Source organism: Somniosus microcephalus, unplaced genomic scaffold (genome assembly GCF_052327205.1).
Source record: "Somniosus microcephalus isolate GS21.2 unplaced genomic scaffold, FLI_Smic_1.0 unresolved_chr5, whole genome shotgun sequence".
In the NCBI taxonomy this organism is placed as follows: Eukaryota; Metazoa; Chordata; class Chondrichthyes; order Squaliformes; family Somniosidae; genus Somniosus; species Somniosus microcephalus.
This window is the reverse complement of record NW_028225183.1, coordinates 15,654,008-15,668,151: the sequence shown is the minus strand read 5'-3', so window position 1 is coordinate 15,668,151 and position 14,144 is coordinate 15,654,008. Positions and strand designations below refer to the sequence as shown.

The 14,144-nt window shown below is 45.6% G+C and overlaps 1 pseudogene; it reads right to left on the bottom strand.

Annotated features, from left to right (window-relative positions):
- Nucleotides 1–1,825: 1,825 nt before the first annotated feature.
- The window catches only part of LOC147087625 (uncharacterized), a 28,705-nt pseudogene continuing 16,386 nt past the window's right edge, over nt 1,826–14,144 (bottom strand).

The window sequence follows — 14,144 nt, the reverse complement described above, 5'->3', positions numbered from 1 at the left end:
ACGTCGAATGATGTCAGAGTAGGGTCACCACCAGTAATGCTAGATTAGGGTCATCACCAATAATGTAAGAGTAGGGTCACCACGAATAATGTTGGAGTAGGGTTACCACCAGTAATGTTAGAGTAGAATCCACAACAATAATTTTAGAGTACTGTCACCACCAGTAATGTTACAGTAGAGTCACCACAAGTAATATTAGAGTAGAGCCATCACCAGTAATGTTAGATTAGGGTCACCACAAGTAATGTTAGGTTAGAATCATCACCAGTAATGTTAGAGTAGAGTCACAATCAGTAGTATTAGATTAGTTTCACCACCAGTAACGATAGGGTAAAGTGAACAACAGTACTGTTAGAGTAGGGTCACCAACATTAAAAGCAGAGTAGGGTCACCACCAGTTATGTTAGAGCTGAGTCTCCACAAATAATGTTAGAGTAGGGTCATCACCAGTATTGTTAGAGTAGGGTCATCTCCAATAATGTTAGAGTAGGATCTACACCAGTAATATCAGAGTAGAGCCATCACCAGTAATGTTAGAGTAGACTCACCACCAGTAAAGTTAGAATAGGGTCACCACCAGTAATGTTAGAATAGATCTCAACACCAGTAATATCAGATTAGAGTCATCACCAGTAATGTTAGAGTATGGTTACCACCAGTAATGTTACAGTAGTGTCCCCAACTGTAATGTTAGAGTAGGGCCATCACCGGTATTTTTAGGGTAGATGCATCACCAGTAATGTTAGAGTGGAGTCACCACCAGTAATGTTAGAGTAGATTAATCACCAGTAATGGTAGAGTAGGGGCACCACCAGTAATATTAGAGTAGAGTCATCACCAGTAATGTTAGAGTAGGGTCAATACCAGTTATGTTAGTGTAGGGTTACCACCAGTAATACTAGAGTAGAGTCATCACCTGTAATGTTAGAGTAGAGTCACAACCAGTAATTTTACAGTAGAGGCACCACCAGTAATATTAGAGTAGAGTCATCACAATTAACGTTAGTGTAGAATCACCACAATAATGTTAGAGTAGGGTCACCACCAGTAATGTTAGAGTAGTGTCCCCACCTGTAATGTTAGAGTACTGTCATTACCAGTATTGTTAGAGTAGGGTCATCACCAATAATGTCAGAGTCGGAGCAACACCAGTAATATTAGCCATGGTGTGGAGATGCCGGAATTGGACTGGGGTGGACAAATGTAAGAAGTCACACAACACCAGGTTATTGTCCAGCAGCTTTATTTGAAGTCACAAGCTTTCGGAGCGCTGCTCCTTCGTCAGGTGAAGTGCAGAGTTGCATAAAGACACAGCTTACATAGTCAGAGAATAATGTCAGATGTTTACTTTCGAACTGCCATTTATCACACCTCGGCAGAGAGATAATCACAGCAATCAAAGGTGTGAATGGTGTCCAAACAGGTCAGTCAGGAAACCATTACATCAAAGAAAAATGAGGTTGGGTCACACGGGGTGAAATGTTGCAGATGCTGGGGTCTGTGTGAAAAACAAAAAAACAGACAAGTACCATTTTTTTGCTGGAAATCACAGCAGGTCCGTCCGCATCTGTGTAGAGAGGACAAGCCAACGTCACGTGGGGTTACATGTAGCGTGACATTAACCCAAGATTCCGGTTCAGGTCTTCCTCATGGGTGCGGAACTTGGCTATCAATTTCTGCTGAACGATTTTGCGTTGTCGTGTGTCTCGAAGGCCGCCTTGGAGAATGCTTACCCAAAGATCGGAGGCTGAATGTCCTTGACTGCTGAAGTGTTGCCCGACTGGGAGGGAACACTCCGGCCTGGCGATTGTTGTGCTGTGTCCGTTCATCCATTGTCGCAGTGTCTGCATGGTCTCGCCGATGTACCATGCTCCGGGCATCCTTTCCTGCAACGTATGAGGTAGACAACGTTGGCCGAGTCACATGAGTATGTACCATGTACCTGGTGGGTGGTGTCCTCACGTGTGATGATGGTATCTGTGTTGATGATCTGGCATGTCTTGCAGAGGTTGCCGTGGCAGGGTTGTGTTGTGTCGTGGTCGCTGTTCTCCTGAAAGCTGGGTAATTTGCTGCAAACGATGGTCTGTTTGAGGTTAGGTGGCTATTTGAAGGCAAGTATTGGAGGCGTGGGGATGGCCTTAGCGAGGTGTTCGTCGTCATCGATGACATGTTGAAGGTTGCGAAGAACATGACGTAGTTTCTCCGATCCGGGGAATTACTGGACGATGAAGGTTACTCTGTTGGTTGTGTCCCATTTTTGTCTGCAGAGGAGGTCTATTCGATTTTTCACTGTGGCCCGTCGGAACTGTCGATCGACGAGTCGAGCATCACATCCCGTTCTTACGAGGGCGTCTTTCAGCGTCTGTAGGTGTCCATCGCGTTCCTCCTCATCTGAGCAGATCCTGTGTATTCACAGGGGATGGCATCTTAACATGGGTAGGGTGGAAGCTGGAGAAGTGGAGCATCATGAGGATGTCCGTGGGCTTGCGGTAGAGTGAAGTGCTGAGCTATCCGTCTTTGATGGAGATTCGTGTGTCCAAGAAAGAAACCGATTCTGAGGAGTAGTCCATGGTGAGTTTGATGGTGGGATGGAACTTGTTGATGTTATCGTGTAGTCTTTTCAGTGATTCTTCGCCATGGGTCCATAGGAAGAAAATGTCGTCGATGTATCTGCTGTATAGCATTGGTTGGAGGTCCTGTGCAGCGCAGATGTCTTGCTCGAACTTGTGCATGAAGATTTTGGCGTATTGGGGTGCGAATTTGGTCCCCATGGCTGTTCCGTGTGTTTGGGTAAACAACTGGTTGTCGAAGGTGAAGACATTGAGGTCAAGGATGAAGCAGATGAGTTGTAGGATGGCGTCTGGTGATTGGCTGTTGTTGGTGTTGAGTAATGAGGCTGTCACAATGATGCCGTCTTCGTGGGGGATACTGGTGTAGAGTGCTGAGACGTCCATCGTGGCGAGGAGTGTTCATGGGTGCTGAGTCTCTGTAAGAAGTCTGTAGTGTCACAACAGAAGTTGAGGTTTCCCTGTACAATGGGTTTCAGGATGCCCTCAACGTCTCCAGAGAGGTTTTCACACAGGGTTCCGTTGCCTGATATGATAGGACGTCCGGGTGTGTTGGCTTTGTGTAACTTTCGGAGGCAGTAGAAGTCTCCAACAAGGGGAGTACGTGGGAGACTTCTAGACAGATGAGGCCGGACCTGCTGTGATTTCCAGCAAAAAAAATGTTTTTTGTTTTTTTTTTCGTTTTCACACAGACCCCAGCATCTGCAACATTTGACCCCGTGTGACCCCACCTCATTGTTCTTTGATGTAATATTTTCCTGACGGACATGTTTGGACACCATTCACACCTTTGATTGCTGTGATTATCTCTCTGCCGAGGTGTGATAAAGGGCAGTTAGAAAGATTACCTGTAAACATCTGACATTATTCTCTGACTATATATGCTGTGTCTTTATGCATCTCTCCCCTTCACCTGACGAAGGAGCAGCGCTCCGAAAGCTTGTGACTTCAAATAAAGCTTTTGGACTATAACCTGGTGTTGTGTAACTTCTTACAGTAATATTAGTGGAGGGTCATCACCCGTAACGTTAGAGTGACATCACCACAATAATATTGAGTAGATTCGCCACCAGTAATATCAGAGTAGAGTCATCACCAGTAATGTTAGAGTAGGGTCATCAGCAGTAATGTTAGCGTAGGGTCACCACCAGTAATATGAGAGTAGAGTCATCACCTGTAATGTTAGTGTAGGGTCACCACCAGTAATGTTAGATTAGGGTCATCAACAGTAATATTAGAGTAGAGTCATCACCAGTTAGGTAAGAGTAGAGTCACCACAGCAAATGTTACAGTAGGATCACTACCAGTAATATTAGAATAGAGTCACGACCAGTAATATCAGAGTAGAGTCAGCACCAATAATGTTAGAGTAGAGTCACAACCAGTAGTATTTGAGTAGATTCACCACCAATAAAGCTAGAGTAGAGTCAACACCAGTACTGCTAGAGTAGGGTCACCAACATTTAAAGCAGAGTAGGGTCACCACCAGTTATGTTAGAGTGGAGTCTCCACAAATAATGTTAGAGTAGGGTCATCACCAGTATTGTTAGAGTAGGGCCATTACCAATAATGGTAGAGTAGGATCAACACCAGTAATATCAGAGTAGAGCCAACACCAGTAATGTTAGATTTCCATCACACAATTAATATTAGAGTAGAGTCACCACCAGTAATATCAGAGCAGAGTCATCACCAGTAATGTTAGAGTAGGGTCATCGCCAGTAATGTTAAAATAGTGTCAACACCAGTACTGCTAGAGTAGGGTCACGAACAGTAGTATCATAGTTGGGTCACCACCAGTTATGTGAATGTAGAGTCACCACAAGTAATGTTAGAGTAGGATCACCACCAGTAAAATTAGAATAGAGTCACCACCAGTAATGTCAGAGTAGAATCAGCAGCAGTAATGTTAGAGTAGGGTCACCACAGGTAATATTAGGTTAGAGACATCACCAGTAATGTTAGAGTAGAGTCACCACCAGTAATATTCGAGTAGATTCACCACCATTAATGATAGAGTCGTGTCATCAGCAATAATGAAAGAGTAGAATCATCACCGGTAATGTTTGAGTAGAGTCATCACCAGTAATGTTACAGTAGAGACACCACCAGTAATGTTAAAGTGGAGTCACCACCAGTAATGTTAATGTAGGATCACCACCAGTAATATGAGAGTAGAGTCATCACCTGTAATGTTAGACTAGGGTCACCACCAGTAATATTGGAGTACAGTCATCACCAGTAATGTTACAGTCGGATACCACCAGTAATGTTAGAGTAGAATCACCACCAGTAATGTTAGAGTAGCGTCACCACCAGTAATGTTAGAGTAGAGTCACCACCAATAATATCAGTTTAGAGTCATCACCAGTAATGTTAGAGTCGGGACACCACCAGTAATGATAGAGTAGCGTCACCCCCAATAATATTAGAGTAGATTCGCCACCAGTAATATCAGAGTAGAGTCATCACCAATAATGTTAGAGCAGGTTCATCACCAGTTATGTTAATGTAGTGTCAACACCAGTACAGTTACAGTAGGATTACCAACGTTAATATCAGAGTAGGGTCACCACCAGTTATGTACGAGTAGAGTCACCTCAGCAAGTGTTAGATTAGGATCATTACCAGTAATGTTAGAATAGATTCACCACCAGTAACATCAGAGTAGAGTCAACACCAATAATGTTAGAGTAGGGTCACCACCATTAATGTTAGAGTAGGATCAATACCAGTAATGTTAAAGTAGTGTCAACACCAGTACTGTTAGAGTAGGGTCACCAACAGTAATATCAGAGTTGGGTCACCATCAGTAATGTTAGAGTAGAGCCATCACCAGTAATGTTAAAGTTCCATCACCACAATTAATATCAGAGTAGATTCACCACCAGTAATATCAGAGTAGCTTCATCACCAGTACTGTTAGAGTAGGGTCATCACTAGTAATGTTAAAGTAGTGTCAAACCCAGTACTGTTAGTGTAGGGTCACCAACAGTAATATCAGAGTTGGGTCACCACCAGTAATGTTAGAGCAGAGTCACAACCAGTAATATTAGAGTAGATTCACCACAAGTAATAATAGAGAAGTGTCATCACCAGTATTGTAAGAGTAGAATCATCACCGGTAATGTTAGAGTAGACTCACCGCCAGTAATGTTAGAGCAGAGTCACCACCAGTAATGTTAGTGTAGGGTCACCACAAGTAATATTAGAGTAGAATCACCACCAGTAATTGTAGAATAGGGTCACCACCAGTAATATTAGAGTAGAGTCATCAGCTGTAATGCACGGTGGCATACTGGTTAGCACTGTTGCCTCACAGCGCCAGTAGAACCGGGTTCGAATCCGGCCTTGGTATGACTATCTGTGTGGAGTTTGCACATACTCCCCGTGTTTGCGTGGGTTTCCTCTGGGTGCTCTGGCTTCCTCTCACAGTCCAAAGATGTGCGGGTTAGAAAGATTGGCTGTGATAAATTGATCCTTAGTGTTAGGGGGATTAAGTACGTGGGGTTATGGGGGATAGGGTGGGATATGTGTTGGTGTAGGAGTTACGAGGATCGGGTGGGATATGTGTCGGTGCAGGCTCGATGGGCTGAAATGGGCTCTATCTGCAATGTGTGGTTTCTGTGATTTCTGTGAGGGTCACTACAAGTAACATTAAAGTTGAGTCATCACCAGTAATGTTAGAGCAGGGTCACCACCAGTAATGTTAGTGTAGTGTCACCACCAGTAATATTAGAATAGATTCATCAGCTGTAATATTAGAGTAGAGTCATCACCATTATTGTTAGTGTAGAATGAACACCAGTAATGTTAGAGGAGACTCACCACCAGTAATGTTAGAGTAGAGTCAACACCAGTGTTGGTAGAGTAGAGTCATCACCAGCAATGGTAGAGTAGGTTCACCACCATTAATGCTGGAGTAGGGTCACCACAGGTTATGTTAGAGTAGAGTCATCACCTCTACTGTTAGAATAGGGTCACCACCAATAATGATAGAGTAGGATCATCACCAGCAATGTTAGAGTAGAGTCACCACCATTAATGTTAGAGGAGGGTCACCACAGGTTATATTAGAGTAGGGTCACCACCAGTAACGATAGAGTAGGGTCACCACCAGGAACATTAGAGTAGATGCATCACTTTTAATGTTACAGTAGGGTCACCAGCAGTACTATTAGAGTAGAGTCACCACCAGTAATATTAGAGTACGATCATCCACAAGAATGTTCGAGAAGGGTCATCACCAATAATGATAGAGTAGGGTCACCACCAGTAACGTAAGACTGGGGTCACAATGAGCAATATTAGAGTAGAGTCACCAGCAGTAATGTTAGAGTAGGGTCATCACCAATAATGTTAGAGCAGAGTCACCACCAGTTATATTAGAGTATTGCCATCACCTGTAAAGTTAATTTAGGGACACCACCAGTATTGTTACAGCAGGTTCCCCACCAGTAATATTAGAATAGGGCCATCACCTGCAAATTTATTGTAGGGTCACCACCATTAATGTTAGAGTAGTGTCACCACCAGTAATAGTAGAGTCGAGTCGCCACCAGTAATATTATAGTAGTGTCATCACCAGAAATGTTAGTGTAGGGTCAACTCCAGTACTGTTAGAGTAAGGTCACCACCAGTAATGTTGGATGAGGGTCAACACCAGTAATGTTAGAGTAAGGAGACCACCATTAATGTTAGAGTAGGGTCACCAGCTAGTAATGTTAGAGTACGGTCACCACCAGTAATGTTAGACAAGGGTCACCACCAGTAATGCTGGCATAGGGCCACCACCAGTAATGTTAAATGTAGGGTCACCACCAGTAATGTGAGAGTAATGTCACCACCAATAATGCTGGAACAGTATCTCCACCTGTAATGTTAGAGTAATGTCACCTCCAGTAATGTTAGTATAGTGTCTCCACTAGTAATGTTAATGCAGGGTCACCATCAGACGAGTTAGATTAATGTCACCACCAGTAATGTTAGGATTAATTAAGAAGGGGAAGATAGAATATGAAAGTAAGCTTTCAGGGAACATAAAAACTGACTGTAAGAGCATTTATAGATATGTGAAGAGAAAATGATTAGGGAAATCAAGTGTAGGTCCCTTGCAGTCAGAAGCAGGGGAAGTTATAATGGGGAACAAAGAAATGGCAGACCAAGTAAATCCATATTTTGGTTCTCCCTTCAAAAAGGAGGACACAGATAACCTCCCAGAGATGTTGGAGAACATACGGTCTGATGAGAGGGAGGAACTGAAAGAAATCGGTATTTGTAGTGAAATGGTGTTAGGGAAATTGACGGGATTGTAGGCCGATAAATCCCCAGGGCCTGATCATTTACATCCTAATGTACTTAAGGAGGTGGCCATAGAAATAGTAGAAGCATTACTGAACATTTTCCAAAATTCGCTGGAATCTGGAACTGTACCCATGGATTTGAGGGTAGCTAATGTTACCCCGCTATTCAAAAAGGGTGGTAGAGAGAAAGCGGGGAATTACAGACCGGTAAGCCCGACAATGGTAGTGGGGAAAATGCTAGAATCCATGATAAAGGATGTAATAGCTGAGCACTTGGAAAACAGTGACAGGATCGGACAAAGTCAACATGGAATTACAAAAGATAAATCATGCTTGAGCAATCTACTGGAATTTTATGAGAGTGTAACAGGGAAAATAGATAAAGGAGAAGCAGTAGATGTGGTGTATCTTGACTTTCAAAAGGCTTTTGATAATACCCCGCATAAGAAATTAGCTTGTAAAGTTAAGGCACATGGAATTGGGGGCAAGGTATTGACTTGGATAGAGAACTTGTTGGCGGACAGAAAGCAGAGAGTAGGAATTAACGGGTCTTTTTCCGGGTGGCAGGCAGTGACTAGTGGGGTACCGCAGGGATCGGTCCTTGGACCCCAGCTATTCACAATATCCATTAATGATGTAGATAAAGGAACTAGATGTAATATCTCCAAGTTTGCAGACGACACAAAGCTGGGTGGGCGTGTGTGCTGCGAGGAGGATACCGAGAAACTGAAGGATGATTTCGACCAGTTGGGTGATTGGGCTGAAGCGTGGCAGATGCAATATAACATGGATAAATGCGAGGTTATCCACTTTGGTGTCGAAAACAAAAAGGCAGACTATTATCTGAATGGCAATAGATTGGGAGAAGGGGAAGTGCAACGAGACCTGGGTGTTCTTGTGCAACAGTCGCTGAAGGTCAGCATGCAAGCAGTTCAGACCAGGGAGCGAGGTGAGGCGGAGCCCGGCATAAAAACCAGCGCAACCAGCGAGGCACGACCAGTTCGGACCAGGGAGCGAGGTGAGGCGGAGCCCAGCATGAAAACCGGCGCAAGCAGCGAGGCATGACCAGTTCGGACCAGGGAGCGAGGTGAGGCGGAGCCCGGCATAAATACCGGCGCAAGCAGCGAGGCCCGACCAGTTCGGACCAGGGAGCGAGGTGAGGCGGAGCCCGGCATAAAACCGGTGCAATCAGCGAGGCCCGACCAGTTCGGACCAGGGAGCGAGGTGAGGCAGAGCCCGGCATAAAAACCGGCGCAAGCAACGAGGCCCGACCAGTTCGGACCAGGGAGCGAGGTGAGGCGGAGCCCGGCATAAAAACCGACGCAAGCAGTGAGGCACACCAACTCAGCAGCGGGGAGAGAGGTAAAAAGTAATCAGAGTGTGACGTCACCAGGGAGCAGGTAAGTGATTGGTTGGTGAGTACTTCTCTTTTTTAAACTTTAACTCTGTAGTTTATAGTTACTAGGGTCTTTTCTGGTGTAGCAGGGACTGTTGGTAGACTATACAAGCGCCTTCGAGATATCTTTAATTGGTGATAGTGAAATAATTTAAATTAATTAAAGGGTAAGTCATGCCAGGAGAGCCCAGCCCCGTGTTATGCTCCTTTTGCTCTATGTAGGAATTCAGGGACACTGCCGGTGCCCCTGATGACCACGTGTGCCGGAAATGCATCCAGCTGCAGCTACTAGCAGACCGCATTGAGGTGCTGGAGCTGCGGGTGGATGGATTGTGGAGCATTCACGATGCTGAGAGGGACGTGGATAACACGTTTAGTGAGTTGGTCACACCGCAGGTAAGGGCTGCACAGGAAGAAAGGAAATGGGTGACCACCAGGCGGAGCAATAGAAGTAGGCAGGTAGTGCAGGAGACCCCTCTGACCATTCCCCTCTCAAACAGGTATACCGATTTGGATACTGTTGAGAGGGATGACTCACCAGGGGAAGACAGCAGCAGCCAACTTCCTGGCACTGGGGGTGCTCCTGCTGCCCAGGAAGGGAGGAAAAAGAGTGGGAGAGCAATAGTGGTAGGGGATTCTATAGTAAGGGGAACAGATAGGCGTTTCTGTGGCCGTAGACGTGAATCCAGGATGGTTTGTTGCCTCCCTGGTGCCAGGGTCAAGGATGTCACTGAGCGGCTGCAGGGCATTCTGGAGGGGGAGGGTGAAAAGCCAGAGGTCGTGGTCCACATTGGTACCAACGACATAGGTAAAAAGAGGGAAGAGGTCCTGCAGCAAGAATTTAGGGAGCTTGGTGGAAGATTAAAGAGCAGGACCTCAAAGGTTGTAATCACTGGGTGACTCCCGGTGCCACGTGCTAGTGAGTATAGGAATAGGAAGATAGAACAGATGAATGCGTGGCTAAAGCGATGGTGCAGGAGGGAGGGCTTTAGTTTCCTGGATCACTGGGTCTGCTTCTGGGAAAGGTGGGACTTGTACAAGTCGGATGGTTTACACCTGAACCAGAGGGGGACCAATATCCTTGCGGGGAGGTTTGCTAGCACTGCTGGGGGGGGGTTTGAACTAACTTGGCAGGGGGATGGGATACAGAGTGGAGCTATAGTAGGGGGTGATTTACAGCCAAATACCGAGGAAAAAACAAGTCAGCTGGGAAGGCAGAGCAAATATGTGAAGGCAAAAGGGAATATGGCATGGCTGGAAGGCATTTATTTTAATGCAAGGAGTCTTGCAAACAAGGTGGATGAACTGAAGTTGTTGTTGAACACATGGGAGTGCGATATTGTTGCTATCACGGAGACATGGTTGAGGGAGGGTCAGGGCTGGCAGCTCAATATTCCGGGGTATAGAATCTTCAGGCGAGACACAGGGGGGTGTAAAAGGGGAGGGGGTGTTGCAATATTAATTAAGGAGTCAATTACTGCTGTAAGGAGGGATGATATAATAGCGGGTTCCTCTAATGAGGCATTATGGATAGAACTTAAAAACAAAAAGGGGGCAAGCACTTTGCTGGGAGTGTACTTTCGGCCCCCAAACAGTCAGGGGGAGATAGAGGAAAAGATATGCAGGCAAATCTCAGAGAAGTGCGAAAATAATAGGGTAATAATAGTGGGGGATTTCAACTTCCCCAATATTAATTGGGATAGTCAGAGTGTGAAAGGCTTAGAGGGTGCAGAATTCTTAAAGTGCACCCAGGAGAGTTTTTGAGCCAACATGTAGAAAGTCCTACAAGAGAGCGGGCGGTACTGGACCTAATTCTGGGGAATGTAGCCGGGCAAGTTGTGGAAGTGTCAGTAGGAGAGCATTTTGGCGACAGTAACCATAATTCGGTGAGATTTAAGGTGGTCATGGAAAAAGACAAAGACGGCCCGGAAATAAGGGTTCTAAATTGAAGGAAGGCCGATTTTAATATGATAAGGCAGGATCTGGCCAAAGTGTACTGGGAGCAGCTACTTATAGGAAAATCCACATCAAAACAGTGGGAGACTTTCAGAAGGGAAATAGAGAGAGTACAACGCCAACATGTTCCTGTAAAGGTCAAGGGTGGGACCAACAAGCAAAGGGAACCTTGGATGACAAGGGATATACAAAAATGCATTAGGAAAAAAAGGGGGGCTTTTGGCAGTTACAAAAGACTAAAGACGGAGGAAGCACTAGAGGAGTATAAAAAGTGCAGGGGCATACTTAAAAAAGAAATTAGGAGGGCGAGGAGGGGCCATGAAATAACACTGGCGAGCAAAACAAAGGAAAATCCTAAGATGTTTTATAAGTATATTAAGGGCAAGAGGATAACCAGGGAAAGGGTAGGGCCCATTAGGGACCAAAGTGGCAATCTGTGTGTAGAGCCAGATGATGCAGGCGGGGTATTAAATGAATTTTTTGCATCTGTGTTGACTATGGAGAAAGACGATGTAGACATAGAAATCGGGCAAGGGGACTGTGACATACTTGAACATATTAGCATCGAGAGGGAGGAGGTACTAGCGGTTTTAGCAGGCCAAAAAGTGGATAAATCCCCAGGCCCGGACGAGATGTATCCCAGGCTGTTATATGAGGCAAAGGAGGAGATTGCAGGGGCTCTGACACAAATTTTCAGAACCTCTCTGGCCACAGGGGATGTACCAGAGGACTGGAGAACAGCTAACGTAGTACCATTATACAAGAAGGGTAGCAGGGATAAACCAGGGAATTACAGGCCAGTGAGCCGAACATCTGTGGTAGAGAAATTATTGGAAAAACTTCTGAGGGTCAAAATTAGTCTCCACTTGGAGAGGCAAGGATTAATCGGGGATAGTCAGCATGGCTTTGTCAAGGGTAAATCATGTCTGACAAATCTGATTGAATATTTCGAGGGGATGACTAGGTGAGTGGATGAGGGAAATGCTGTGGATGTGGTTTACATGGACTTCAGCAAAGCTTTTGACAAAGTCTAGCATAGGAGACTGGTCAAGAAGGTAAGAGCCCATGGGATCCAGGGTATCTTGGCGCGTTGGATCCAAAACTGGCTGAGTGGCAGGAGGCAGAGGGTGATGGTCGAAAGTTGCTTTTGTGACTGGAAGCCTGTGTCCAGTGGGGTACCTCAGGGATCGGTGCTGGGTCCCTTGCTGTTTGTGATCTACATAAATAATTTGGATGAGAATGTAAAAGGTATGATCAGTAAGTTCGCGGATGACACGAAAATTGGTGGGGTGGTAAATTGCGAGGAGGAAAGCCTCAGGCTGCAGGACGATATAAACGGGTTGGTCAGATGGGCGGAAAAGTGGCAAATGGAATTTAACCCTGAAAAGTGCGAGGTGATGCATTTTGGACGGACAAATAAGGCAAGGGAATACACAATGAGTGGTAGGACCCTAGGAAGTACAGAGGGTCAGAGGGACCTTGGTGTACATGTACATAGATCCCTGAAGTCAGCGGAACAGGTAGATAAGGTGGTTAAAAAGGCATATGGGATACTTGCCTTCATTAGCCGAGGCATAGAATATAAGAGCAGGCAGGATATGATGGAGCTGTACAAAACGCTGGTGAGGCCACAGCTGGAGTACTGTGTGCAGTTCTGGTCGCCTCACTATAGGAAGGATGTGATTGCTTTGGAGAGGGTGCAGAGAAGATTCACCAGGATGTTACCTGGGATGGAGCGCCTCAGCTATGAAGAAAGACTAAACAGGCTGGGGTTGTTTTCCTTGGAGCAAAGAAGGCTGAGGGGGTCCTGTTTGAGGTGTACAAAATGATGAGGGGCATAGATAGGGTAGATAAAGAGGAACTTTTCCCCTTAGTAGGGGGGTCAATAACAAGGGGGCATAGATTCAGGGTAAGGGGCAGGAGATTTGCAGGGGATTTGAGGAGGAACTTTTTCACCCAGAGGGTGGTTGGAATGTGGAACTCACTGCCTGAAAGGGTGGTAGAAGCAGGAATCCTCACAACATTCAAGAAGCATTTGGATGAGCACTTGAAATGCCACTGCATACAAGGCTATGGACCAAATGCTGGAAAATGGGATTAGACTGGACAGGGATTGATGGACGGCGCAGACACGATGGGCCGAAGGGCCTCTTTCTGTGCTGTATAACTCTATGACTCTACGACTCTATGCAGGTGCAGCAGGTGGTGAAATGGTATGTTGGCCTTCATAGCGAAAGGCTTTGAGTACAGGAGCAAGGATGCCCTGCTGCAGTTGTACAGGGCCTTGGTGAGACCATACCTTGAGTACTGATTGCAGTTTTGGTCGCCTTATCTGAGGAAGAATGTTCTTGCCATGGAAGGAGTGCAGCGAAGATTCACCAGGCTGATACCTGGGATGGCACGAATGACGTATGAGGACAGGTTGGGTCGATTGGGCTTATACTCGCTGGAGTTTAGAAGAATGAGAGGGGATCTCATCGAAACTTATAAAATTCTGGCAGGTCTGGACAAACTAGATGCATGTAGAATGTTCCCGATGGTTGGAGAGTACAGAACCAGGGGTCTTAGTCTAAGTATAAGGGGTAAGCCATTTAGGACAGAGATGAGGTAGAATTTCTTCACCTAGAGAGTGGTGAACCTGTTGAATTCTCTACCACAGAAGGCGGTTGAGGGAAATTCTTTAAATATATTCAAGAAGGAGTTAGGTATATTTCTTAGAGCTAAAGGTATCCAGGGATATGGGGAGAAGGCAGGTACGGGGTACTTAGTTTGGATGATCAGCCATGATCTCATCGAATGGTGGAGAAGGCTCGAGGGGCCGAATGGCCTACTCCTGCTCCTATCTTTTATGTTATGTTTCTAGATTAGAGTCATCCCCATTAATATTAGAGTAGGGTCATCATCAGTAATGCTAGAGTAGAG